Raw genomic sequence first — 26,887 nt, 5'->3', positions numbered from 1 at the left:
ATAAGAAAACACACTGAATAAATACATTCTGAACCCCAAAAGTCTTATAAAGTTGGTTATTCTTAACCCCACCCAAACCAATCCAAACCAATTTAAATCTAAAATTACATCCAAATCCCTCAAAAACCCTTTAACCTCCTGCTCTGTCCAACCCTGGCACGCTGTGGCGACTTCTATTCCGCTGTGCCACGAGGCCAGTCAGATCAGTGTGTTAACAACATTTTTGGTTATGTTTAGTGTTTGGTTTATTATTTTAAGGTATTGGTGTTTTAGACAGCAGAATGACAATGGTAAATGGCAGACAGGGGTGAATTGCAGTATGAAGATCTATTGCATGCTGGTATGCAGCTGGGATTTGCGGGATACGGATGGTGGTTTCTGTTCTCTGGTCCCTGGTGGGCGGTATCGCAGGCCCCCGTTATAGGGGTGGCTTGCGGTGGCCGCGTGCGGGGTGTGGGGATTGGAGAAATCTATATTTACATCCACCGCTATGCTTTACCTGAAATGTATTAACTGGAATGTCAGGGGAATTAGAGCCAGACCAAAGTGTGGTGCGGTTCTCTCCTACTTAAAAACGCAAAAAGCGGATAGTTTCAACTGACAGGTCAACTTTTGATGACACTCAAAAAAACATGGGTGGGCTGGGTATATCAAGCCCTACATACCAACAACTCTAGAGGTGTAACCATTCTGGTGGCTAGGACAACACAATTTACCCCATTGTTGATTAAGTCAGACCCTCAGGGCAGGTTTTTATTGCTACATGCCAGGGTAAATGGACTGAAACTATTATTTATGGCCATGTACACCGGGGGGAATTCAACAATGTAGTAAGCAAGGATCTAGACTGACTTACGATGCCTCTCTCGGCCCCCCAGTCATTCATGTACCAGATTTGGCAAGCTTCTATTAGACCTTGCCTTGGTGGACACATGGCGACACCGCTACCCCTTAGACAGACAATACCCATGTTTTTCAGCAACGCACAACACTATGTCATGTATCGACTATATATTCGTGTCCCTTACCCTCCTTCCCAGATTAGGCAATGTTGGATTTAACCCCCTTATCTCCGATCATGCCTCTTATTGGATTGAGCTTAGGCTTGATGCACCCCCCACATCCTACACTTAGAAGCTTAATCCTTTCTGGTTGGGGGTGGTCCCGGGTCTAGTGAAGGGGGTGTCAGAAACCATGAATCAGACCGAGACAGAAGTACAATTTAATCACACTTGTTTATTAAATAAAAAGAAAAAGGTAAAAAGAAAAAGCATAGTCAAAGCATAGTCAGAGTCCAGTAACCAGATCGGGTAATCAGCCAGGCTAGAAGTCAGGGATCCAAGTAGAGCAACAGCAAGCAGGATAAGGAGCCAGAAGGGATGTCAGCAAGCCAGTCTTTAAACAGACCCGCAGGAGATGGTTTCTTGTGACGTGACCAAGGCGAAGGCAGAGGTGAAGTGAGCTGGACAGCTTTAAGTAGGCAGGTCAGACGAGCATGATCGGGAACAGCTGGTAACTGTGGAGAGAGATGAAAGTTGGCAATTAGCCAGCCCAGAGAAGGAAGGGCTAAGCCAGCCCTGACAGGGGGTAAAGAATGGGGGTTCTATTTCCAAATAATAGAAACACCACGCCGCTTGAGATGGTATGGTACTCCTTCAAGTCCCATGCCCTCTTATATTTATCCCAGCACATCTCCAGGTACCGTAAAGCCTCGTCGCGGGTAGTCGAACAAGCGGATTGGTCTCTAGTAGATGTGGAGCGCGAGTTCACTGACTACCCCTCTCCTTCCACGGCCGATCGACTATAATTGCAATCCAGGGTGGTGGGCAACCTTCACTTTGAAAAAGCTGAAAGGAAAATATTATATATCAGGCCGCGGTCATACGAGTGTGGAGAGCGATCGGGACGCCTGCTGGCATACTTGGCTCACTTAGATCACAGACCCTCGGTGGCGTTTTCCCTCCGTGCTGCCAACAGGGTCATACTTACTGATTCAGATGAGGTGGCTGGAGAAATCCGTTCATTTCATGCATCCCTATACTCGTCTGCTGCCGGCGGTTCTGAGGGGGAAATAGCCACATTGCTAAATGGAATTAACTTACCGGTCCTCACGCAATCCCAAGTTGAGACGCTCCCATTACTATAGATGAGATATCAAAGGCAATGTCCCTACTTAATCCCTCCAAGGCGTCTGGGTTGGACGGCCTCCCTCTTGAATTTTACACTACGTAAGCTGAGACCCTAGTTCCAAAACTCCACAAACTATTTTCACACATATTCAAATCTGAAACCCTGCCCCCCTCCATGAGTGAAGCTTATATTGTGCTCATTCCCAAGCCGAGTAAAAATCCAGAGCTCCCTGAGTCATATCGTCCAATTTCATTGCTCTAACTCGATATCAAGATCTTGGCCAAGGTTCTCCCGATATGCCTGAACACAGTGATTCCCACATTAATTCACCCTGATCAAACCGGGTTTATGCCTCCCAGAAATACAGCTTCCAATCTGAGAAGACTCCACGTGAACATTCAGGCGCGACCCAATCAAATGGGCTCCAGAGCAGTGGGGTCCCTTGATGCCACCAAAGCATTTGATCCTGTCGAATGGGAGTACCTGTGGGAATGCTTGTCATGATTTGGTTTCGGACCACACTTTATCAAGTGGATCCGCCTCCTTTATCGGAACTCTTGTGCCAGGATCTTGATTAACGGGAGGATCTCTGAGTCATTTCCCCTTTCTAGAGGTACATGCCAGGGGTGCCCCCTATCTCCACTACTATATGCCCTTGCCGTAGAACCCCTCGTCTCTGCCCTTAGAGCCCACCTGGGAATAAGGGGTATGCAGTGTGGAGATCTGGAGGAGAGGATTAGTCTCTATGCAGACGATATGTTGCTATACTTGGCTGACACATGCCCATCCCTACAGGCTGCCCTTGAAACCATCCAGTCCTTTGGCAACTAATCTGGACTGAGAATCAATTGGGATAAGTCCCACATACTCCTCATAGATATAGGGGCCCCTACAGCACTGCAGGCCTCCTCCCCGCTCCTCAGAGTTAGCTCTATGAAATACTTAGGTATCATAATTACTCGCTCTCCAGAAAACTTTGTCAGGCTAAATATAGAACTCCTTATAGCAAATATGAAGGCCAAAACTCAGACGTGGGCTAAACTGCCTCTAGGGGTAATGGGAGGGATTAATTTTATTAAAATGATTCTCCTCCCTGGATTTTTGTATGTTCTCTGGCACGCCCCTATCTACTTACCCCTCAGACTATTTAAATCTATTGAAGCTCTCCTCAATTCCTTCGTCTGGGGTACTAACCGCCACAAATGATGATGACAATCACTGAAAAACCCTACTGAGCTGGGTGGCGCGGCATTGCCCGATTTTAATCTTTATTACTTAGCGGTACAACTCTCTCACCTCTTTCATCTGGATAAACATGACCAGGACCGTTACCTGGCACCAATATGTTCTCCCCATGCCCAAGGAATTACCCACCCTTTTCAAATCATCCTTAGAGATCATACTGATAAAGGGATGTTGGGGGATAGGAGAGGGCTACTGTACCACCACTGCAGGGTTTGGGAGGTGGTGAGACACAGGCTAAACCTCCCACTCACACACTTTCACACACCCCTATGGAATAACCCTGGCCTGAATGAACTGCAAAATTTACCTGACCACACTGTATGACTCAATTGGGGGGTGGGGTATTTGTCTGACGTGTACCAGGGGGGTGCATTGAAATAGTTCCAGCAACTCAAGGAAGGCTTCGAACTCCTCAACTGTATGCACTTTCGCTACCTCCAAGGAGGTCTACACTCGGAGGATGTCAGGCCAAGTATGGGAAAGTATGGGACACCTAGCTGGGTAATGCCACCCCCTGCAATGAGCCGCCGGTGTAAAAACCCATACTGAGTGGTTGTCTCTCTCCCCTGTGTAAAGTTAGAATTAAGTACCCAATAAGTGGCACACCTACATACCAAAAGAGTTTATTTCTGTATACATATAACCGCATTATATACCTTACTGCAGTATGTATAACTGTAATTTAACTGTATCTTACTTTCCCGGCTGGAACCTGTTCTGCCAAATTTGTGACATGTACAGTTGTCTTGTCAATGTCTATTATGTAATTTGTCCTTGCTGTTTTCAATAAAACACTTTATTGTTTGTAAAAAAAAAAAAAAAAAAAAAAAAAACCCTTTAACCTAACTCAACCACTTTATTTAATCACAAACGCCGATCGTTAACACAATTTTATTTGACAGTAATAGAGGCCCCTAAATTCCTTTTATTGTCTAACCTTTAGTATGCATAGTGCTAACCCTTAAAGTGATAGTAAAAGATACATTTTTTTTGGGCTTAAAATATAAAAGGTGGTATACTTACCTGCTCTGTGAAATGATATTGAACAGAGCAGCCTCTTACTTATTCTTGGCAGTCCCCCTCTGGTCTGTTCCTCCTTTCTCCGAATTCCTTTTTAGCAAACTGGGTGCTAAGGAAGCACGCTTCAGAGCCAGGTTGCGTGCATCTATATACACAAAAGGGGTTGATTTAATAAAGCTGGAGAGTGCAAAATCTAGTGCAGACCTGCAATTTGTTCAATTAAGCTTTTGTCAGATTAATTTAACAAACTGAAAGCGGAGTTCCACCCAAAAGTAGACCTTCCGCTTTAAGCACTCCTCGCCCCCTGACATGCCACATTTGGCATGTCATTTATTTGGGGGGGGTGTACCTTCTTTTTAGTGGGACTTCCTGTCCCACTTCCTCCTTCCTTTTTCCAGCCACCTAGGTAACTCCTCCTCTCGCCCTGCCAGCGATCTTCTGGGACACAACACGAGTCCCAGAAGATTGGCTGGCCAATAGCAGAGCGCAGTGTGACTCGCACATGCGAATGCGCGCAGCCGGCCGTGAAGCCATAAGCTGTCAGAGGAGAGGAGGGGGAGAGGAGCAAGGCTCTGGGCGTCCACATCGCTGGACCATGGGACAGGTGAGTGTCTGTTTATTAAAAGTCAGCAGCTATGCTTTTTGTAGCTGCTAACTTTTAATGAACTAAAAAAAAAAAAAAAAAAAAAAGGGTGCAACTCTGCTTGAAGTAAGAAGCGGATTGGCTACAATGCACAGCTGCACCAGATTTTGCACTCTCCAGATTTAGTAAATCAACCCCAAAGAGCGTCGGTAAGCCCCATCATCTTCTCAAAGGACTTTGACAGCAGCATGGTTCCTGCTACTCTCATTGTCTCATTCCAGATCAGGAAGTGAGAGGAGCGATGAAAGGGATCAGGTAAGTGTCTAGGACATAGAATAAACCTAAAAAAAATAAAAAAATAAAAATAAATGGTATTTTAAATGGTATATTAAAAAATCTTGTATAGAGAATACCAGACATTACATCAATAATGTCATCAACATTGCACATTTTAGCTGTGAAGTGGTAGTCCCCATAGCAAGGAATACAGCAAAAGGGGATATCCCATGCATTTCAAAGTGTACTGTTATAAAACCACTTAGAACAGCTTAAATTAGTAAAGCATTGGCACATAATTGTATGAAAATATGCATATACTGTAAATTGTCATCCACATGCACTTACAAAAAAATGTGTGTTTAGCAGAAGCAGGGCCAGATTAAGAACATCATGGGCCTGGTGCTGAAGATTTTGGTGGGGCCTTTTATAAACAATAAATAAATAAAAATGCAAACTATTTTTTGTTATAACAAATTAAATTAAAGAGAGAGAGGGAGGATGAGAGAGAGAGAGAGAAAGGGGATGAAAGAGATGTGAGGGGTAAGGGAGGGAGGATGAGAGAGAGAGGATGCACAAGAGCATGTGTGGGAATGACATCAATGCAGCCTGGCCAAAGCAAGTGACCGAAGGCACAGAACCCAGAAGGAAGACCGGGTGAAGATGGAAATGCCCGGGCCCCGCCGGATTGATTACAGCACAGCACTGGAGGGCTCAGTCTGACAAGTTAAGTGTACCCTAATGTGCTAATATGCTGGGCATACTTGTACATTATGGCATAACATACCCCGGGGCCTCTAAAAAGTAGTACTGTTAGAAAAGTTTACTACCGCTTTAATATCACAGGAGCCTCTCATGGGGCCCCCTACTGACCCTGTGGCCCTTGGGCAGTGCCTAAGTGCATAGTTGTCAACATTTCAAAAATATTTTCAGGGATGCTTTTTTTACAAGTGCTATATTTAGAGTAGCTGACACCCCCTATGTTCCTCTATACATCACAATAGTAATTACAAAATGAAATAAGTACTAATAATGGGGCAGAACAAATATGAGGACTGTGAGATTTCCTTTAGTTGAACTGACAAAAGTGTGCCCATTCTAGAGCTGGTAACATGGAGGATATTCAGTATAATTTTAAAGAACAGTTTTTGTGGGTAAGAGGCATATGGGAGGAGTATGGATGGAATAAAAGTGGGAAGTATGTGCAGGTGAGGGAGGGGAATGTGGAGGGTCTAACAGTGGGCACTATGTACATGAGAGGAGTGCAGAGGGTATGGCAGAAGGCACTATGTACAGGAGAGGAGTGTGAAGGGTATGACAGTGGGCAGTATGCACAGCAGAGGAGTGACGAAAGTATGACATTGGGCACTATGTATAAGAGAAGAGTGTGGAGGGTATGACAGTGAGCAATATGTACAGGAGTGTTGAGGGTATGACAGTGGGCACTAGGTACAGGAGAGAAGTGTGGAGAGTAGGACAGTAAGCAGTAATTACAGGAAAGGAGTGTGGAGGGAGGGTATGACGGTGGTCACTATGTATAGGAGAGGAGTATGGAGGGTATGACAGTGAGTAGTATGTACAGGAGAGGAGTGTGGAGGGTATGACAGGGGGCACTATGTATAGGAGTTAAGTGTTGGAGGTATGACAGTGGGCACTATGTATAGGGGAGGAGTGTGGAGGGTATGACAGTGAGTAGTATGTACAGGAGAGGAGTGTGGAGGGTATGACAGTGGGCACTATGTACAGGAGAGATGTGTATGACAGCAGGCACTATGTACAAGAGAGGAGTGTGTAGGATATGACAGCGGGCGTTATGTATAGGAGAGAAGTGTGGAGAGTATGACAGTGGGCACTATGTATAGGAGAGGAGGATGAAGTAATCTGGGAAGGAAAAATGTAAAGGTTTGTGAAAGGATGTTTAGGGACTGCGTAGTGGTTAAGCGGGCCATACATGGATTGAAATTACACCAATTAAGCAGAGACCAGCCATAGTTGATCTATGTATGGGCTAGCTGGTTTTAACCGACTTGAGTACAACCAGCCTGTCAGGTTTTCCCCAAAACAATCAGTGCTGCCAGCTATAGTTAGCAACACTAATCATTGTATTCACTGGCAGAACACAATAACACTGCGGGAGTGATTGCCCCATTCACAGGTCAGCAGGTGAGAGGGTGTGTGGGGACAGGCTGGGAAGAGATACTAGTCAGTCCCTGGGTAGGCACTAGTTAGTATCAGAGCCAGACACACACAGGTTACATACGCCACGATCGTTAGAGCGAGAGCGATAATTCTAGCACTAGACCTCCTCTGTAACTCTAAACATGTAACCTGTAAAAACATTTAAAGCATCGTTTAGTACACAACAAAAAATTGTGCTAACTTTCGTGTTTTTTTTTATGAATGAAACTGTTTCTTTCCAAAAAAAAGTTTGAAAAATGTCTGCGCAAATATTGTGTAACATGAAAAGTTACAAATACCACCATTTTATTCCATAGGGTGTCTGCTAAAACAATATATAATGCTTGAGGGTTCTGAGTAATTTTCTAGCATAAAAAATAAATATTTTTACATGTAGGAGAGAAGTCTCAGAATAGGCCTGGGTGGCATTGTTACTAAATATATTTTGAATACTGTTTGAACATTTTTAGTTCACATTGGGTATCTTTCAGGTGGTAGGGGTTTTTTTGATACATTTTTTTGTTATTTAAAAAAAAAAATTCTCACAGGCAAGTAGGTGTTATAGCCTAGCGCTTGAGTCTGGCATTTTAGAAAAAAAGTAGAGTTAGTACAACCCATGCTATATATATATATATATATATATATATATATATATATATATATATATATATATATATATTCCATTTAGACTAGGTGGCAAGGGGTTAATTATCATAAGTAATATACAAATAATTATTACAAGCACTGTGAGTTCATCCTCTCAGTCTGCTGCAGTGTTCCAGCTTGTATTTAAACTGGCCGCTCTGTATGTAGCTTCTGACAGGCTGCGCAAGGAGCCCTCTATCTCTGGAACCATAGATGACAGCAGCCCCATATTTTAACCAGTGCTGGAGTGCGTCTTTAGCTACCTACCCCCCAAATGTGGGGTCTCTGTGACTCCTGATCGCCGAGCTACAATCCTCGAAGTCAATCTTTTATTTTTTTTTATTTTTTGGGGCAAATGGGCCTATCTTGAGAGAGGGGCCTGGAGCTGCAGCTCCAATAGCCCCTATGTTAATCCGGCCCTGAGCAGAAGCACTCCTCCAAGTAGCATGGATACCATGCATCGGCCATTGAGGACCTCCCTGAAAAGGACACCAAAGTGTCAACGTCCATTGGTTGCCCGATGTAAATTGAATTGTCCTAGATGGCACTGGAAAGCTTTGCAGTGTAGGGTAAAGGAAAAGACCAAAAAAAGATGATAAATCCCCAGGAAGAAAATTAGTCTCAATTCCAGGAGATACTTGGTCAGCCTGGGATGTTTTTCCCCACCAGGCTGGCCCAGTAACTAATAAAAATTGCTTACTTGAATTGGTCAGGAGGTCCCGTTTCTGAGTATCAAATATGACCTAAAGCGGAGTTCCCATGTTATGTGAGGAAGTGACGTAATACGCGTAAAAGATGGCACGACCATGTCACATTTGCTTGCATCATCACAACGTTGGCTCCGAAAACCAAACATCCAGACACTGGAACAACAACTTAGATCCATACAAATCCAACGGGTCCCCCACAGGTGAAAAAACGCTTATGCTCTAGGCGGAGAAGTGCTTCTGCCATTAGAAACTATACATATTGTAAATTGCCAAACCATATACGAAATATTATTGAAAAACCAAAAGAGATGAATCACCTTAATCAAAATACACAACCCACTACTGGGAAATCCACACAAAAAGTTAGAAAGGGTGAGGAAAAAAACCCCAGAGTCCACGCATAACTAATAATTTAAACCAAACAACATTGGACTATAATTGGATACAGCAAAGAGAGGGAAAAAAAAGCAGATTGTATCCACATATGTAACATATTATAGTAGGGAGATAGAGTTAGAAGAATATATTCACAGTGTATGATCACTAATCAGTTCTTCCAGAGGAAAAATTGTTCAAGAAGGATGTGTAGTTGCCTTAACAGATCTAATCCTGCAAATTTCTCGCTGGAGTAGTATCTTGTTCCAGTCCCCTCCGTGGGCTGGAACATACACTCTATCAAGAACAGTAAAGTTTACTTTGGGCATCCTGTAATTATGCTCCTTAGCCACATGTTGGCCTAGTGGTAGATAAAGATTACCAATACTCATGTTGTGCATGTGTTTGGTAACCCATTGGCCTAATTCTTGTTTGGCTTTGCCTACATAGAATGCCCCATACTGACCCTTGCAATTAGTAAAATGCTTCACTCGAAAACAATCACCTGTCAGAAACCATGAAATCAGACTGAGACAGAAGTACAGTTAAATCACACTTGTTTAATAATAAAAGTAAAAAGAACAAACATAGTCAAAACAACCAAAGTCCAGTAACCGGAATGGATAGTCAGCCAAGCCAGGAATCAATGTAGTGGAACAGCAAGCAGGATCTGGAGCCAGAAGAGATGTCAGCAAAGCAAGTCTTCAAACAGGAACACAGGTTCTAGGCTCTGTGATGTTGACCAAGGCAAAGACAGAGATCCTCTGGACTGGACTGCTTAAGTAGGCAGGACTGACTAGCAGGATATCATCAACAGATGAGTAACTGTGGAGAAATAGGAGCTGGCAATCAGCAGACAGCTGAGCGGCCAGCTCTGAGAAGGGAGGGCTGAGCCCAGCCCATGCATCACTATTGGGCAAGGATAGCAGCCGCCATGTCATCGCAACCCGAACGCTCAGGAAACACGTCGCTTACCAGTGACGTCATCATGTCATGTCCACAGCAGCGCTCCAAGCCTCGTTTTTAAAGGATATTGTATCCACCGCGGCCTGCCCCTGTACATCTAGCAGTGTGGTTTCTTTACATGGCTAAGCGTATATTGTGATCGGACTGAGTTTATGACGGACCTGAGGATCTCTCTGATGGATTACATACAATGCTTTTTAATCTACCACAAAATGCGAGTTGCTTATATAAGAAAATGTGCTAATAAAATTGTGCCATATATCTACACTCAGAGGCGCCCCCCTCTGTTTTTTGTTGTAGAAATTTGGAACTTGGTTTCAGTTCCCCCTTGGAGGGAGCCCTGTCTGTGGAATTATTCATCTAAATCCATCTTTATATTGGACATTAGTAATATAGTGGTTTTGTGCCCCGTTATCAATGGACTAAACCCCCCTCTGTCCCAAAGAAATTGTTTAATATTCAATATAGTGTGATTATTGTTATATTATTTTTTATTTTTTGTTTGGTAAACAAAGGGGGTTCTTTTTCATTCATGTTATTGTTCTGACAATTGCGCCTTTACTTGTGTATTGATCTCCTCAACCCAGCCTTTTTTTACTCTTTTTGTTGAAAATAAGATTAGGTCTTTCAATATTTTTTACATGATTAAATGCTTTTTTTTTAGGCTAGTTTTTGTATGGTCTCCAGCTAGTAATCCATTAGCAAGAACATCGGCTTCCAATTAAAGTCGATGTCTGGTGCAATTACGTTTAATACGTAAATATAGACTAAAGGGTATGGATATGTTGCCGGCAGTATTCTTTCTGAATAATTTGCTGGTAACTTTACCCTCTTTATCCTTTAGAATACTGATATCCCAAAAAATCATCCTTCTGAAAATCATATGTCATTGTAAAAAAGAGATTAAGGTTGTTGAAATTCATGTGGTTGAGGCAACTCACTAATTTGCTTTCAGGACCATCCCATATCAATAACAGATCATCGATGTAGCTTTGCCACATACCGATATGTTGTGTATACGTAGAATTCTCCTCACTAGCCATAAATTCCTTCTCCCACTCCCCCAGGTACAGGTTGGCGTAAGAGGGGGCACAGCATGTTCCCATAGCCACACCCTGTACCTGGAGGTAGTGGGAGCCTTTGTACGAAAAAACATTATGCTTCAAAATAAATTCCAACATGGCAAGTATGAAAGTATGAATTTATTGTATTTCCACTCATGTGTTGATCTTTGTCGAATAACTCTTTCGACAGCTGCTACACCAAGGTCATTAATTACATGGCGTCTCAAATGATCATCAATTACCTGACTCATGGCTTCAGAAACACATCCATTGCCCAAGATGATGGGTCTCCTGGGTGGATTTGGCAGTGTGTACATAATAGGTATACGGGGGGGAGGGGGGGTATATTGTGAATACAAAATCCCATAAATCTCTGGAAATAATGGCCTCACAATCTGCTTCATCCACCAGCTGTTAGCAATCTTGATTAAACCTACGAGATTTCCACGAAGGATGTAAATATTTTCCGATAGCATTTTTTATCATTTAGAATTTTTTGACACATACTCTCATACATCTCATTGTCCATTAGGACAACGTTGCCTGTCTTGTCAGAGGCCTTTATAGTTATTCCAACATTGTTAGAATAACGTATCTAGGACGATGGTTGCTTTTGTTACGTATTGGGGATTTTTTTTTTACCTTAACCACCTAGGGACCAGAATATTTTCCCCCTCAATGACCAGGCCATTTTTTTGCAATATGGCACTGCGTCGCTTTAACTGACAATTGTGTGGTCATGTGATGCTGTACCCAAACAAAATTTATGTCCTTTTTTTCCCCACAAATAGATCCTTCTTCTAGTGGTATTTGATCACCTCTGCAGTTTGTATTTTTTGCACTACAAACAAAAAATGACCAAAAATTTTGAAAAAATAATATTTTACTTGTTGCTATAATAAAGATGACAAAAAAAATAAAATAAAGTTATAGTGTCTACAAAACAGGGAAAAGATTTATGGCATTTTTTATTATTATTATAAATTTTTACTAATGGCGGTGATCAGCGATTTGCAGCAGGATGGCGACATTGCGGCAGACAGATCGGACACTTTTGGGACCATTGACATTTAAACAGCGATCAGAGCTAAAACTAGCCACTGATTACTGTATAAATGTCACTGGTGGAGAAGGGGTTAAAGGGGTTGTAAACCCTCATAGTTTTTCACCTTAATGCATACTATACTAAATAACCAAAATCAGTGTATATTATTCGGTTTTTGTGAACGTTATAGAGTCTACAAGCTATGGTGCCAATCCTTGAAAATTGATCACACCTCACACTAACAAGCCAGGACAGTACAGATACCCCCCAAATTACCCCTTTTTGGAAAGTAGACATTCCAAGGTATTTAGTAAGAAGCATGGTCAGTTTTTTTAAGTTGCATTTTTTCTCACAATATTTTGCAAAATTAAGTTTGTTTTTTTTCACTTCATTTTTTTTCCCCAGAAAATTGTCATATTAACCCGTTACGGCCCGCTCACCGTCGTTATATGTCGGTGCTTTGAAGAGGAGTATCGTCAGTAGCCCAGTAGCCTCTTCTTCAGCGGGCGGTCCGCTTTCAGGTAAAAGTGGTCTCTGCGGCGGATTCAGTGTGTAATCACTGTTAATTGGGGACGGGAGAGGGGCCCCCCTCCCGCTATGCTCCGTAGTCTCCACCGCTTATCAGAGCCGCCAGTAGAGGCGAAGACAATCACATCCTCTCCCCTGGATGCCCGACTGCCAAGTGAGGGGAAGATGGCCCCCACTTGGCTCCATAGCATTGACTGGCGGAAGCGACAAACATCACTTCCGCCCAGTGCTCTTAGAGAAATATTTCGTTTTTTTTTTTTTTTTTTTGCATTCTAGGTCTTTTGACCCCTGATCTCATATTTAAGAGGTCCGGTTATGCTTTTTTTCTATTAAAAGGGATGTTTACATCCCTTGTAATTGGAATAAAAGTGTCCCAAAAAAAGCCCCCCCCCCGTCCCAACAAGCTCATGCGCAGAAGAAAAACACATACGTGAGTAGAACCCGCACATGAAAACGGTGTTCAAACCAGACATGTGTGGTATCGTGGCGATCGTTAGAGCGACAGCAATAAATTCTAGCCCTAGACCTCCTCACTCAAAACTGGTAACCTGTAGAAATTTTTAAACGTCGCCTATGGAGATTTTTAAGGGTAAATGTTTGTTGCCATTCCACGAACGTGCGCAATTTTGAAACGTGACATGTTGGGTATCAATTTACTCGTTATTAAGTGTAACATTATCTTTCACAATATAAAAATGTTTTTTTTTTTAAATGGGCTAACATTACTGTTGTCTTATTTTTTTTTAAAAAAGTATTTTTTGCAGTACCGCTGCGCAAATATGGTGTGACAGAAAGTATTGCAACAACCACGGTTATATTCTCTAGGGCAGTGATGGTGAACCTTGGCACCCCAGATGTTATGGAACTACATTTCCCATGATGCTCATGCACTAATGTTTGAGGGTTCCAAGTAATTTTCTAGCAAAAAAAAAAAAGATTTTAACCTGTAAACGCAGAGTCTGAAAAATAGGCCCGTTCCTTAACCGCTTCAGAAGATTTTACCCCCTTCCCGACCAGAGCACTTTTCGCAATTCGGCACTGCATTGATTTAACTGACAAATGTGCAGTCGTGTGACGTTGCACCCAACAAAATTTATGACCTTTTTTCTCCCCACAAATATAGCTGTCTTTTGGTGGTATTTGATCACCTCTGTGGTTTTTATTTTTTGCGCCAAAAAACAAAAATAGAGCGTCAATTTTGAAAAAAAAATGCACTATTTTAAGCTTTTTGTTATAATAAATATCCCCCAAAAATATATAAAAAAATATATATTTTTTAATGAGTTTCTACATTTTTATATTTTTTTACCAAAATCGCAATAAGCGTATATTGATTGGTTTGCGCAAAAGTTATAGCGTCTACAAAATAGGGAATCGTTTTATGGCATTGTTTTTTAATAATTTTTTTTTTTTTTAACTAGTAATGGTGTAAATCTGCGATTTTTAATTGGGACTGTGACATTATGACACAATTTTGGGACCATTGGCACTTATGCAGTGATCAGTGTATTAAAAATGCATTACTGTAAAAATGTCACTGGCAGGAAAGGGGTTAACACTAGGGGGCGATCAAGGAGTTAATTGTGTTCCCTAGTGTGTGTTCTAACTGAAGGGGGGAGGGGACTGTGTAGGGGAAGAGATAGATCGCTCTTCATACTCTGTATGAACAGACGATCTGTCACTTCTCCCCTCAGAGAACCGGAAACTGTGTGTTTACACACACAGATCCCGGTTCTCTGTGTTTCCCAATTGATCGCGGGAGCCTGGCAATGATCACGACCACCGGGCACTTTCATCGGCTACGTGGGCGAGCAAGGGGGGCGTGCGCGCCCCTAGTGGCCACAGGGTGAAGCGACGCTACATAACATCGTTTAGCCCAACCCAGCCGTGCCATTCTGCTGCAGTACAACTGCGGTAGCTGGTGGACAAGTGGTTAAATTATTATTATTTATTATTTCTCTCACACGGCATATGCATACTTGCAACTACACCCTAAAACACATTCTGATACTCCTTCTGAGTATGGCGATACCAAATCTGTGAGCAGGGGTCAAGTCCTGGGGAAAAAAGTGTGGGAACTCCCACCCAAGATCCACTCCAAAAAAGGTACGCTCATATGCATATATATTTCACAGAAAATACAGTACAACATTTATTGTAAAGTGCCAATTTACAAAAACAAAATAAGTTAACTTGTCAAGCAGAATAATCAACACAATGGGTGATGATCTTTCCCTCGCAGGGAATTTCTAACACAAATACACCCTGTTCCAAATTCAAATACAGCAAATTAGAAAATATCCCACAAACTGGAATAACATTGCCCTTGCCGTGCAAGATTATTGGCAATGGATCAAAAAACTCACGGATCGGATCATTCCTTGGATCAGAGTCACAGATTGGATAATTTTTTGGATCAGCAAATAATAATTGAATTTGCAAAAATCTGTGAAAATGTCACCACCATATAGTCCCCACTGCAATATACATCTCCCCCACTGTAATATCCACGTCATCTCCCCCAATAATATTTTGGCTGAGCATGGATGGGTATGGCTGGGTATTAGCAGAATATGTATTGGCAGGGTATTGCAGAATATTGGCAGGATAAGTATTGGCAGGGTATTGCAGAGTAATGGCAGGGCATTGCTGGGTATTGCAGGGTAAGTATTGCAGAGTCTTGTCAGGGTAAGTATTGGCAGGGTATGTATTGCAGAGTATTGGCGGGGTATGTATTGCAGAGTATTGGCGGGGTATGTATTGCAGAGTATTGGCGGGGTATGTATTGCAGAGTATTGGCGGGGTATGTATTGCAGAGTATTGGCGGGGTATGTATTGCAGAGTATTGGCGGGGTATGTATTGCAGAGTATTGGCGGGGTATGTATTGCAGAGTATTGGCGGGGTATGTATTGCAGAGTATTGGCGGGGTATGTATTGCAGAGTATTGGCGGGGTATGTATTGCAGAGTATTGGCGGGGTATGTATTGCAGAGTATTGGCGGGGTATGTATTGCAGAGTACTGGCGGGGTATGTATTGCAGAGTACTGGTGGGGTATGTATTGCAGAGTACTGGCGGGGTATGTATTGCAGAGTACTGGCAGGGTATGTATTGCAGAGTATTAGCAGGGTATTGCAGAGTATTGATAGGGTATTGCAGAGTATTGGCAGGGTATTGCAGAGTATTGGCAGGGTATGTGTTGCAGAGTATTGGCAGGGTATGTATTGCAGAGTATTGGCAGGGTATGTATTGCAGAGTATTGGCAGGGTATGTATTGCAGAGTATTGGCAGGGTATTGCAGAGTATTGCAGAGTATTGGCAGGGTATTGCAGAGTATTGGCAGGGTATTGGCAGAGTATTGGCAGAGTATTGCAGAGTATTGCAGAGTATTGGCAGGGTATGGCAGGGTATGTATTGCAGAGTATTGGCAGGGTATTGCAGAGTATTGGCAGGGTATTGCAGAGTATTGGCAGGGTATTGCAGAGTATTGGCAGGGTATGTATTGCAGAGTATTGGCAGGGTATGTATTGCAGAGTATTGGCAGGGTATTGCAGAGTATTGGCAGGGTATTGCAGAGTATTGGCAGGGTATTGCAGAGTATTGGCAGGGTATGTATTGCAGAGTATTGGCGGGGTATGTATTGCAGAGTATTGGCGGGGTATGTATTGCAGAGTATTGGCGGGGTATGTATTGCAGAGTATTGGCGGGGTATGTATTGCAGAGTATTGGCGGGGTATGTATTGCAGAGTATTGGCGGGGTATGTATTGCAGAGTATTGGCGGGGTATGTATTGCAGAGTATTGGCGGGGTATGTATTGCAGAGTATTGGCGGGGTATGTATTGCAGAGTATTGGCGGGGTATGTATTGCAGAGTATTGGCGGGGTATGTATTGCAGAGTACTGGCGGGGTATGTATTGCAGAGTACTGGCGGGGTATGTATTGCAGAGTACTGGCGGGGTATGTATTGCAGAGTATTAGCAGGGTATTGCAGAGTATTGATAGGGTATTGCAGAGTATTGGCAGGGTATTGCAGAGTATTGGCAGGGTATGTGTTGCAGAGTATTGGCAGGGTATGTATTGCAGAGTATTGGCAGGGTATGTATTGCAGAGTATTGGCAGGGTATGTATTGCAGAGTATTGGCAGGGTATTGCAGAGTATTGCAGAGTATTGGCAGGGTATTGCAGAGTATTGGCAGGGTATTGGCAGAGTATTGCAGAGTATTGCAGAGTATTGGCAGGGTATGGCAGGGTATGTATTGCAGAGTATTGGCAGGGTATTGCAGAGTATTGGCAGGGTATTGCAGAGTATTGGCAGGGTATTGCAGAGTATTGGCAGGGTATTGGCACAGTATTGCAGAGTATTGATAGGGTATGGCAGAGTATTGGCAGGGTATGGCAGGGTATGTATTGCAGAGTATTGGCAGGGTATGTATTGCAGAGTATTGGCAGGGTATTGCAGAGTATTGATAGGGTATTGCAGAGTATTGGCAGAGTATTGATAGGGTATTGCAGAGTATTGATAGGGTATTGCAGAGTATTGGCAGGGTATTGCAGAATATTGGCAGAGTATTGCAGAGTATTGATAGGGTATTGCAGAGTATTGGCAGAGTATTGATAGGGTATTGCAGAGTATTGGCAGGGTATTGCAGAGTGAAACTTACACACTAGTTACTAACCTGGTATACTCTTCCCTTCTGTTCTCGGGAGAGAAGTAAACCGGAAGCAATGCAGCGGCTGTGGCCCCAGGAGGCCAGGACTGTCTGGCACTGGGTAGAGGGGAGGGAGGGGACAGTCCGGATCCAAGCAGGCGCGCAGCGTGTGTCACACTGCTCACTGACTCATGCCAGTGCGTGCCCACGTGTACGGCCAACGTCATGTGACCGGTTGCTAGACGCGGAGCGGCCCCTGCCTAGCAACCAGTCACTCGGGCGGCCGAAGAGCGGCGGCGGACTACGCGCTGCATAGCCTCAGCCCTCAGGCGGCTAATGGGAACGGCCTTCCCGCTGTGGAAATAGTACGGGAACGCCGTTCCAATGCGTTCCCGCAGGACTCGAGCCCTGTCTGTAAGACCATATCTCACAGCCTAGCCACATACAGAGGCCCAACATAGAGTACCGTCAGGTATTCTAGGGACATAAATTACACATTTAATTTCTTGACAACATATTCCACATTTGAAGGCCCCAGAGCACCTGGACAATGGAAACACCCACAAAATTACCCCATTTTGAAAAGTAAACAAAAAAAGTAAAACAACCCATAACATTATCTAGGATGCATAATTTTTTTCCACAAGTTTTTGGAAAATGTGGAAAGAAAATGAGGCACGGATGAGAGACAGATGAGCACTGATGTGGCATGGGTGAGCATGGATTGTCACAGATGAGGCATGGATGAGCACAGATGAGAACTGATGAGGCGTGGATGGGCACAGATGAGAACTGATGAGGCGTGGATGGGCACAGATGAGAACTGATGAGGCATGGATGGGCACAGATGAGAACTGATGAGGCATGGATGGGCACAGATGAGAACTGATGAGGCATGGATGGGCACAGATGAGAACTGATGAGGCATGGATGGGCACAGATGAGAACTGATGAGGCATGGATGGGCACAGATGAGAACTGATGAAGCATGGATGAGAACTGATGAGGCATGGATGAGAACTGATGAGGCATGGATGAGAACTGATGAGGCATGGATGAGAACTGATGAGGCATGGATGAGAAACAGATGAGCACTGGATGTGGCATGGGTGGGCACGGATGAGGCACGGGTGAGCCCGGGTGAGTTACAGATGAGCACGGATGAGTTACGGATGAGGCATGGATGAGACACAGATGAGGCACAGATCAGCACTGTGGGCACTCCAGATCAAGCCTGCTCCCGCTGCTGCACTGGTTCCCTCTTCTCATCACATGCTGTACCGATCGGTGTGAGAGGACTGAACCAGACATGCACCAGTTTGTTGACAAGTGATCATGTGGTAATGGGCCTCGGTCATTGGCCCTTTACCCCAATCCGTGATTCGCCAGGTCCGGACAGTTCCAGGAGTATGCCCCAGGGGGCGCACAGGAAGCGCAAGTTCAGGAGAACGTCATAGGGCACTCTTCCAGAACTAGCCGACCCCACTGTAGCTGTGATTCAGCTATGGCTCAGTCGGCAAGTGGTTAAAGTATGAATAAAGGCAATATTTTTTCTTTCGCTTTTGGACAGAGTGGAGAGAAATCGTGAGTTTTTATTGCGGTCTGTGCCCCCATCAGGGAGATTCACACTCTCTATTTAGCCTATTAACCGTTATTATTGAAAGTGAAAGTAAAAGAAAAAAAAAAGAAAAAAAAAGAAAAAAAAAAGAAATTTTGGAATGTCCCCAGAAAACTAATAGAGGGAAAAATCTTTCAATGGGGACACTAGTGAATCAACTCACTACAGAGTTTGAATGAACTGAAATCATGAAAGTGAATCTGATTAACTTCATTGTCAAAGATCCTCTCCTTTCAGGGTGAGTAAAGGAGGGAGCTGAAAACAATGCAGCAGCCTCAGCTCATAATTTGTAAAATGAGCTATCACATGATTAGCTTTATGAGCCAAGACTCCAAGTCTATGAATCAATCCCAAAATCACAGAGCACATAATATTCTCTTTTGTATCATGAGCCGTCTGTGTGTGAGGCAGGCAGCAGCAAGACAGTCTGAATGACTCAAAATATCAGAGGGCACACAAGAAACAAGATTAGGTTTTGTAACATGAGCGAAATGTGTGAAAGCCACATGACTGAGTGTTAATGACTCAGTCTCAGAGCAGAGAAGATTCATGAGCTGTGTAAGGGAACAAGAAGGCTCTGCATAAATCACAGAGAGCACACAATGATTCTGATATTTGTGCAGTACCTAGGGTTGCAATCTGTCCAGGATTCACCCGGACAGCTCGGGTTTGGAATCATGCGTTCGAGTTTCAGACTGCCTGAAACCGGGACACATTATTTAGACTGGACTATGGCTTCCCAGCAGGGTTGCTGGCTGCAGTTGTCTAAGCTGAGAGTGTCTGTTACACTCTTTCACACTGCCCAAAGCCAGCACTTTCAACCCCCCCCCCCCAACACACACAGACAGGAGAGGAGAGAGGACTCTGCAACTCTTCCTCCCACCCCTAACGGCTGCCTAGTTTTCCTAGTGGTAGGACCGCCCCTGTCCCTACCTCTTCGTGTCTGCCCACACGCCAATCCTCGGCGCTGTGCCTCAGAAAAGGAAAGTTGGGGCCAGAAATTTGAAGTCCAGCAGTCTCGGATACATCTGGATAAGAGGTGCTGACTGCCAAGGGGCGAGTGAGCTCACCATCCATCCCTGTCTGTGACTGAAGTCTCCCCCTTCTCTCTCCTGCCTCTAAGTACACTAAGGAAAATCAGGGTTCTCAGAGCACCCTTTACACCACAGGCCACAGTTTTTCCCCTTACATCAGAGTCTTCTCCATACATCAGAGTTTCCAGTTAAATCAGGGTTCCCAGAGCATCCCTTATTTCAGAGTTCCCAGAGTTGTCCCTTACATACGAGTCTGCAAAGTCCCCCCATGCAGTGAAAGGGAACTCTGCGACTTCAGATGTAAAAAGGGAACTCTGTGGACTCTGATGTAATGGGGGACTCTTGTTATTAACTTTATATGATTAGAAATGTTATTTAATAGCAAAATATATGTAAAGTTTATACTATAAAAAAAATAGAGGTTGTGTGCCGCTAAAGTGTTCAGGTTGGACTTGAAGAAAAGGTGACAACCCTAGCAGTTGCCTATGGCAAAAATGACAAAACTGCACCTCCCCACTTCCCTTAGGGTTAAGGTTAGCAGTGATATCACTGTCACTACTCCTGTCAGCCTTGTAACAGAAGCATCTGGCCCAGGGCGCCCCCATCCCTGCAATAAAACATTTTGCCAAGGGCAGCCACCCCTCCAGCACACTCCTAGTGCCGGCCCTGGCTGTGTGATGCAGCCAATCTCTGAATCTGTGAATGACTGACAGCCTAGAGAGCACACACGGATTCTGTTTTGTATCATGAGCTGATGCAGCCAGACTGAGTCTGTGTGTACGAAGTGCATCACAGGACGGCAGTTCACAATCCTACCTTAAATTCCCCCCTCCGCTTGGCCGTGTCGGCATTCTAACTGTGGGCACCCAGCTGTTGCGTCACAGCCGGGCACCCACTGTGCATGCGCGAGCGGCGCCGCGTGCCGTGATTGGTCGCGCAGTCATCTGGGACCTGTCTCGTGTCCCAGATGACTGACAGGAGGGAGGGGGCAGAGCTGAGCCCTTCCTGTGCCAAGGGGAAGTGATGGCACCAGCCCAGGCACTGAAGGAGGCAGACTACGAGGGACCCCCTAGCAACAGGCATTTAGAAGAGAGTTAAAAAAAAAATCCAAATGTTTTTTTTATTAATTTTTTTGGAATTGTAATTGTTTATTTTTTTCTGTGGAACACCACTTTAAAGTTTAGCTTGGAGGAAATGAGCCGTGATTTGAATCATTTCACTGAAATGATCCAAATCACTAAAAAAGAATTACTCTGCCTAAGTCTAACCTGAGCCCATCCAGTAATTTTGCATAAGCTTGTTGTCTACCCGGGACTCTCCCTCTTCATTGGCTAAGACAGCAGAGGGTGGCGTTGGCTCTTACTGCTGTCAAAGTCAGTGAGCCAATGCGGAGAGAGAGAGGGCAGGGCCAAGCCCTGGCTCTGTGTCTGAATGCACACAAAGAGCAGTGGCTCGGCTTGGGTGCCCTCATAGCAAGCTGCTTGCTGGGAGGGCACTCAGCAAATGCAGGGGCCAGGAGCAACCGTGAGAACAAAGAACAAGAGGATCTGGGCTGCTCTGTGCAAACCCACTGCACAGAGCAAGTACGTATAACATATTTGTTATTTTTAAACAAACAAACAAAAAAATGAGACTAACATCACTTTAATCTAACACTATCACCCTAATCAAAAAAACAGGAAACCATTATCAGCATACAAGTTATAACTTTTATGTTAACATTGACATAATGTCTGTAAGAAATTCTTTGCAGCAGAATGGAACTCTCCAAGCCTGAAAAATAATTGCATTGCCCAAATGAATGTGAATCCATGACCCAGCAAAGTTCTTGATTTCACTGACATAATGAAATCCCTGTGTGTAGTATATAATTATTTCTCTATTGGTGTGGGTACTATTAAGTTCGTAGCAATGAATATTATATTTTACACAAGATAGGACTCTTTTAGGTTTGAGCCTTAATAGGGATGAGCCCAACACCCCCCGGTTCGGTTTGCACCAGAACTTTCGAATGGACCCCAAATTCGTACGAACGTTAGAACCCCATTGAAGTCTATGGGACTCGAAAGTTCGAAATTAAAAGTGCTAATTTTAACGGCTAATATGCAAGATACTGTCCTAAAAAGGGTTTGGGGACATGGCTTCTGCCCCAGGGGACATGGGTCAATGCAAAAAAAAAAGTTTTAAAAATGGCCGTTTTGGCGGGAGCGCTGATTTTAATGATGATTAAAGTGAAAAAAAAGTGAAATATTCCTTTAAATATCGTGCCTGGGGGGTGTCTATAGTATGCCTGTGAAGTGCCACGTGTTTCCCGTGTTTAGAACAGTCCCTGCACAAAATGACATTTAACGGAAATAACACCATTTCAAACTGCTTGCGGTTTTAATGTTACAGTGGTGTGAAAAAGTGTTTGCCCCCTTCCTCATTTCCTGTTCCTTTGCATGTTTGTCACACTTAAGTGTTTCGGAACATCAAACCAATTTAAACTATAGTCAAGGACAACACAAGTAAACACAAAATGCAATTTGTAAATGAAGGTGTTTATTATTAAAGGTGAAAAAAATCCAAACCATCATGGCCCTGTGTGAAAAAGTGATTGCCCCCCTTGTTAAAACATACTATAACTGTGGTTGTCCACCCCTGAGTTCAATTTCTATAGCCACACCCAGGCCTGATTATTGCCACACCTGTTCACAATCAAGGCATCACTTAAATAGGAGCTGCTTGACACAGTAAGGTCCACCAGAAGATCCTTAAAAGCTACACATCATGCCGAGACCCAAAGAAATTCAGGAACAATTGAGAAAGAAAGTAATTGAGATCTATCAGTCTGGAAAGGGTTATAAAGCCATTTCCAAAGCTTTGGGAATCCAGCGAACCACAGTGAGAGCCATTATCCACAAATGGCGAAGAAATGGAACAGTGGTGAACCTTCCCAGAAGTGGCCGGCCGCCCAAAATTACCCCAAGAGCGCAGCGAAGACTCATCCAAGAGGTCACAAAAGACCCCACAACAACGTCCAAGGAACTGCAGGCCTTACTTGCCTCAGTTAAGGTCAGCGTTCATGCCTCCACCATCAGGAAAAGACTGGGCAAAAATGGCCTGCATGGCAGAGTTCCAAGGAGAAAACCACTGCTGAGCAAAAAGAACATCAAAGCTCGTCTCAATTTCTCCACAACACATCTTGATGATCCCCAAGACTTTTGGGACAACATTCTGTGGACCGATGAGACAAAAGTGGAACTCTTTGGAAGGTGTGTGTCCAAGTATATCTGGCGTAGAAGGAACACTGCATTTCATAAAAAGAACATTATACCAACAGTAAAATATGGTGGTGGTAGTGTGATGGTCTGGGGCTGTTTTGCTGCTTCAGGACCTGGAAGACTTGCCGTGATAAAAGGAACTATGAATTCTGCTGTCTACCAAGAGATCCTGAAGGAGAATGTCCGACCATCTGTTCGTGTACTCAAGCTGAAACGAACTTGGCTTCTGCAGCAGGACAATGATCCTAAACACACCAGCAAGTCCACCACCGAATGGCTGAAGAAAAAGGAAATGAAGACTTTGGAGTGGCCTAGCCAAAGTCCTGACCTGAATCCTATTGAGATGTTGTGGTATGACCTTAAAAAGGCCGTTCATGCTCGAAAACCCTCTAATGTAACTGAATTAGGACAATTCTGCAAAGATGAGTGGGCCAAAATTCCTCCAGGACGCTGTAAAAGCCTCATTGCACGTTATCGCAAACGCTTGGTTGCAGTTGTTGCTGCTAAGGGTGGCCCAACCAGTTATTAGGTTTAGGGGGCAATCACTTTTTCACACAGGGCCATGATGGTTTGGATTTTTTTTCACCTTTAATAATAAACACCTTCATTTACAAATTGCATTTTGTGTTTACTTGTGTTGTCCTTGACTATTGTTTAAATTGGTTTGATGTTCCGAAACACTTAAGTGTGACAAACATGCAAAGGAACAGGAAATGAGGAAGGGGGCAAACACTTTTTCACACCACTGTATATCTGGTTCCTGCAATATGGTTGAAAATCATTGAGAAAAATGGCATGGGTAGCCCTCCCTGCCCATTAACAGCCCCTTTGGGTCTTGTACGGATATTCAGGGGAACCCCGTACCCATATTAAAAAAAGGAAATACGTGTGGCCCCCAGGCCCTATATACTCAGAACAGCAGTATACAGGCGGTGTAAACAAGACAGGGACTGTGTAGATTTGTTGTGTTAAGTTGAATCTGTTTGTAATTTTCAACGGGTACATTTTTAAAGTGTAGCTCCAGTCAAAAAAAAACTATTTTTAAGCTTTTTGTAAAACATAGGGAAGGGTTATCACCCCTGTATAATTTGTTTTGCCGTCCGTCTTTTTTCATCTCACTTGCTGTTGTCTCCTTCCGTTTGCAGTAGGAGATGTTTGCAAGTTGGATGTTTGAAAGTAGGGGCCTGCCCTATATGCTCTGCAGAAATGGCGGAACAAGGTGTTGGTTTTGCCACAACATTGTAAGCCCTCAAAGTGACTCTTGGTGGGCACTGGAGCGCCCTGCTGTGAACGATTATATCTCACCATTTGGATTCCCAGATAGTAGCTAATGTTCCCATGTTCTTTGATTTCAATTTTTTTTTTCAGCTTGTGAACTGATTGTAATACTCTTCTCGTTCAAAACAAGTTATGTCATCGCCATAGATAAGGATGTATAGCCATCTGTCTTCTTGATTCTTGGAGAAGAGACAGGGGTCTTCTTTACTTCTTGAGAATCTCTATTTTGTTCTCATTCTACATCCTTTCAGTTTGTTTAAGACCGCAGATGCTCTTCTGAAGTTTACATACAAGGTGGTCTCCTTGCTCAAACCCTGATGGTTGCTCCATGTAGGGATCTTCCTTAATGTCTCCATGATAAAGACATGATGATGTAAAAAGACATGCATTGCTAATCCTCCATGAAAGTAAAGGTAGGAATGCAGTTTTAATGTCTAGGTGCTTGACTTGCATGCACTTCAGGGCTGCATTGCTAAGAAGCGCTCTGATGGTAGAGTATTTTATGACGGGAGCGAATGTTTTTATCGTAATCGTCACCAAATTTCTGTGAGTAAACCTTGGCAACTAGTCTGGCTTTGTATTTGTGGATATTCCCTTCTGCGTCTGACTTTACTTTGAAAGTCCACTTACTTCCTATAGTTTTGTGGTTAGGAGGGAGTTCCGAATGTCCAGGTTTTATTTTCTTGGAGTGATTTTAATTTTTCTTCTGCTGCTTTTCTCCATTTATTGGCTTCAGATTTGGGCAGTTTTTCTATTTCTTTCCAGACGGGACTAGAAAAAGGAAGTTCAATAGCCAGTAGCTTCCATCTCATAGTTGAATCTGAGCATGCATGAGATTTTGCGCGTTGGAATTGCATACACACAAAAACGCATTTTCGGATAGGAACTTTTTCCGACCGAAAAATTGAGAACATGCTCTCAATCTTTTGCTGGCTGAAATTTTCGGCCAGCAAAAGTCCGATGGAGCATACACATGATCACATTTTCCAACCAAAAGCTCTCATCTGTCTTTTGCTGGCCAAATTTCCAATCATGTGTACGTGGCATTAGTCGTGCACTCCACAAATCTGGCCTTTATGGAAGAGTGGTAAGAAGAAAGTCATTGTTGAAAGAAAGCCATAAGAAGTCCTGTTTGCAGTTTAGGGGAAGCTAGGTGGGGGACACAGAAAACATGTGGAAAAAGGTGCTCTGGTCAGATGAGACCAACATTTAACTTTTTGGCCTAGAAGCAAAACGCTCTATGGGTGGAAAACTAACACTGCATATCACCCTGAACACACCATCCCCACTGTGAAACATGGTGGTGGCAGCATCATGTTGTGGAGATGCTTTTCTTGAGCAGGTACAGGGAAGCTGGTCAGAGTTGATAGGAAGATGGATGGAGCCAAATACAGGGCAATCTAATGGCGCGTACACACGATCAAACAATCCCCCCGTGTGTAGGCTCCGGCGGACTTTTTTTACCCAAAAGTACGGCAGACTTAGAAAGTAGTTTTTCACTCCAATCTTTTGCGGCGGACTCGCATTTCGGCGGACAATCCGGCCGTGTGTGTGCCAGTCCGCCGTACTTTTGAAATGAATGGACTTTTCCCACCCAGAGAAAAGTCTGCTCATTTTGAGCGCGTCTCCAGGTAGCCGGGGCCAGCGAAGGAGGCGTCGCTGGTCCCGTCACCTGGTATGGATTTAAAGGGGAACCCCTACGCCAAAAAAGTCCACATTAGACCCTTATCCGAGCACGCTACCCGGCCGGCCAGGAAAGGGGGTGGGGATGAGCGAGCGCCCCCCCCACTCCTGAGCCGTACCAGGCTGCGTGCCCTCAACATGGGGGGGTGCCTTGTCCGCATGTTGATGAGGAGAAGGGCCTCTTCCCGACAACCCGGAGCTGTGCAATAAACTATTTTAACCTTTGTGTGTTGTGTTTTTTTTTTACTTTTTTTTCACAGGTGAATGGGTAGGGGTACATTGTAACCCATACTCATTCACATAGGGTGGGGGCCGATATCCGGGGGCCTCCTTATTAAAGGGGGCTCCCGGATTCCGATAAGCCCCCCGCCCACAGACCCCGACAACCAACGGCCAGGGTTGTCGGGAAGAGGCCCTTGTCCTCATCAACATGGGGACAAGGTGCATGTTAAGGGCATGCGGCCTGGTACGGCTCAGGAGGGGGGAGGGCCGCTCGCTCGTCCCCACCCCCTTTCCTGGCCGGGTAGCGTGCTCGGATAAGGGTCTAATGTGGACTTGGGGGAACCCTCACGACGATTTTTCGGGGCCAGCGACGCC

General features: G+C 44.1%; 2 protein-coding genes across 6 annotated transcripts in view; one reads left to right on the top strand and one right to left on the bottom strand.

The window, feature by feature from the left end:
- KCNJ5 (potassium inwardly rectifying channel subfamily J member 5) overlaps nucleotides 1–26,887 on the bottom strand; it is a 244,474-nt gene that overhangs the window by 94,239 nt on the left and 123,348 nt on the right. The window lies entirely within an intron of this gene.
- Nucleotides 1–26,887, top strand: part of KCNJ1 (potassium inwardly rectifying channel subfamily J member 1) — a 55,423-nt gene that overhangs the window by 10,445 nt on the left and 18,091 nt on the right. For 2 of the 4 annotated variants that reach the window (XM_077457854.1, XM_077457855.1), the window contains exon 2: nucleotides 12,643–12,758. The exons of the other annotated variants lie outside the window; for them this stretch is intronic. The gene's annotated coding sequence lies outside the window, so the exon portion shown is untranslated. The remainder of the gene's footprint in view (nucleotides 1–12,642; nucleotides 12,759–26,887) is intronic. 4 annotated transcript variants of the gene reach the window in all.

The sequence above is a fragment of the Lithobates pipiens genome, unplaced genomic scaffold, assembly GCF_037356315.1.
Source record: "Lithobates pipiens isolate NorthernLeopardFrog02 unplaced genomic scaffold, aLitPip1_a1.2 Scaffold_27, whole genome shotgun sequence".
NCBI classification, from domain to species: domain Eukaryota; kingdom Metazoa; phylum Chordata; class Amphibia; order Anura; family Ranidae; genus Lithobates; species Lithobates pipiens.
Note: the sequence above shows the minus strand (reverse complement) of the source record. Positions and strands in the feature narration are given on the sequence as shown.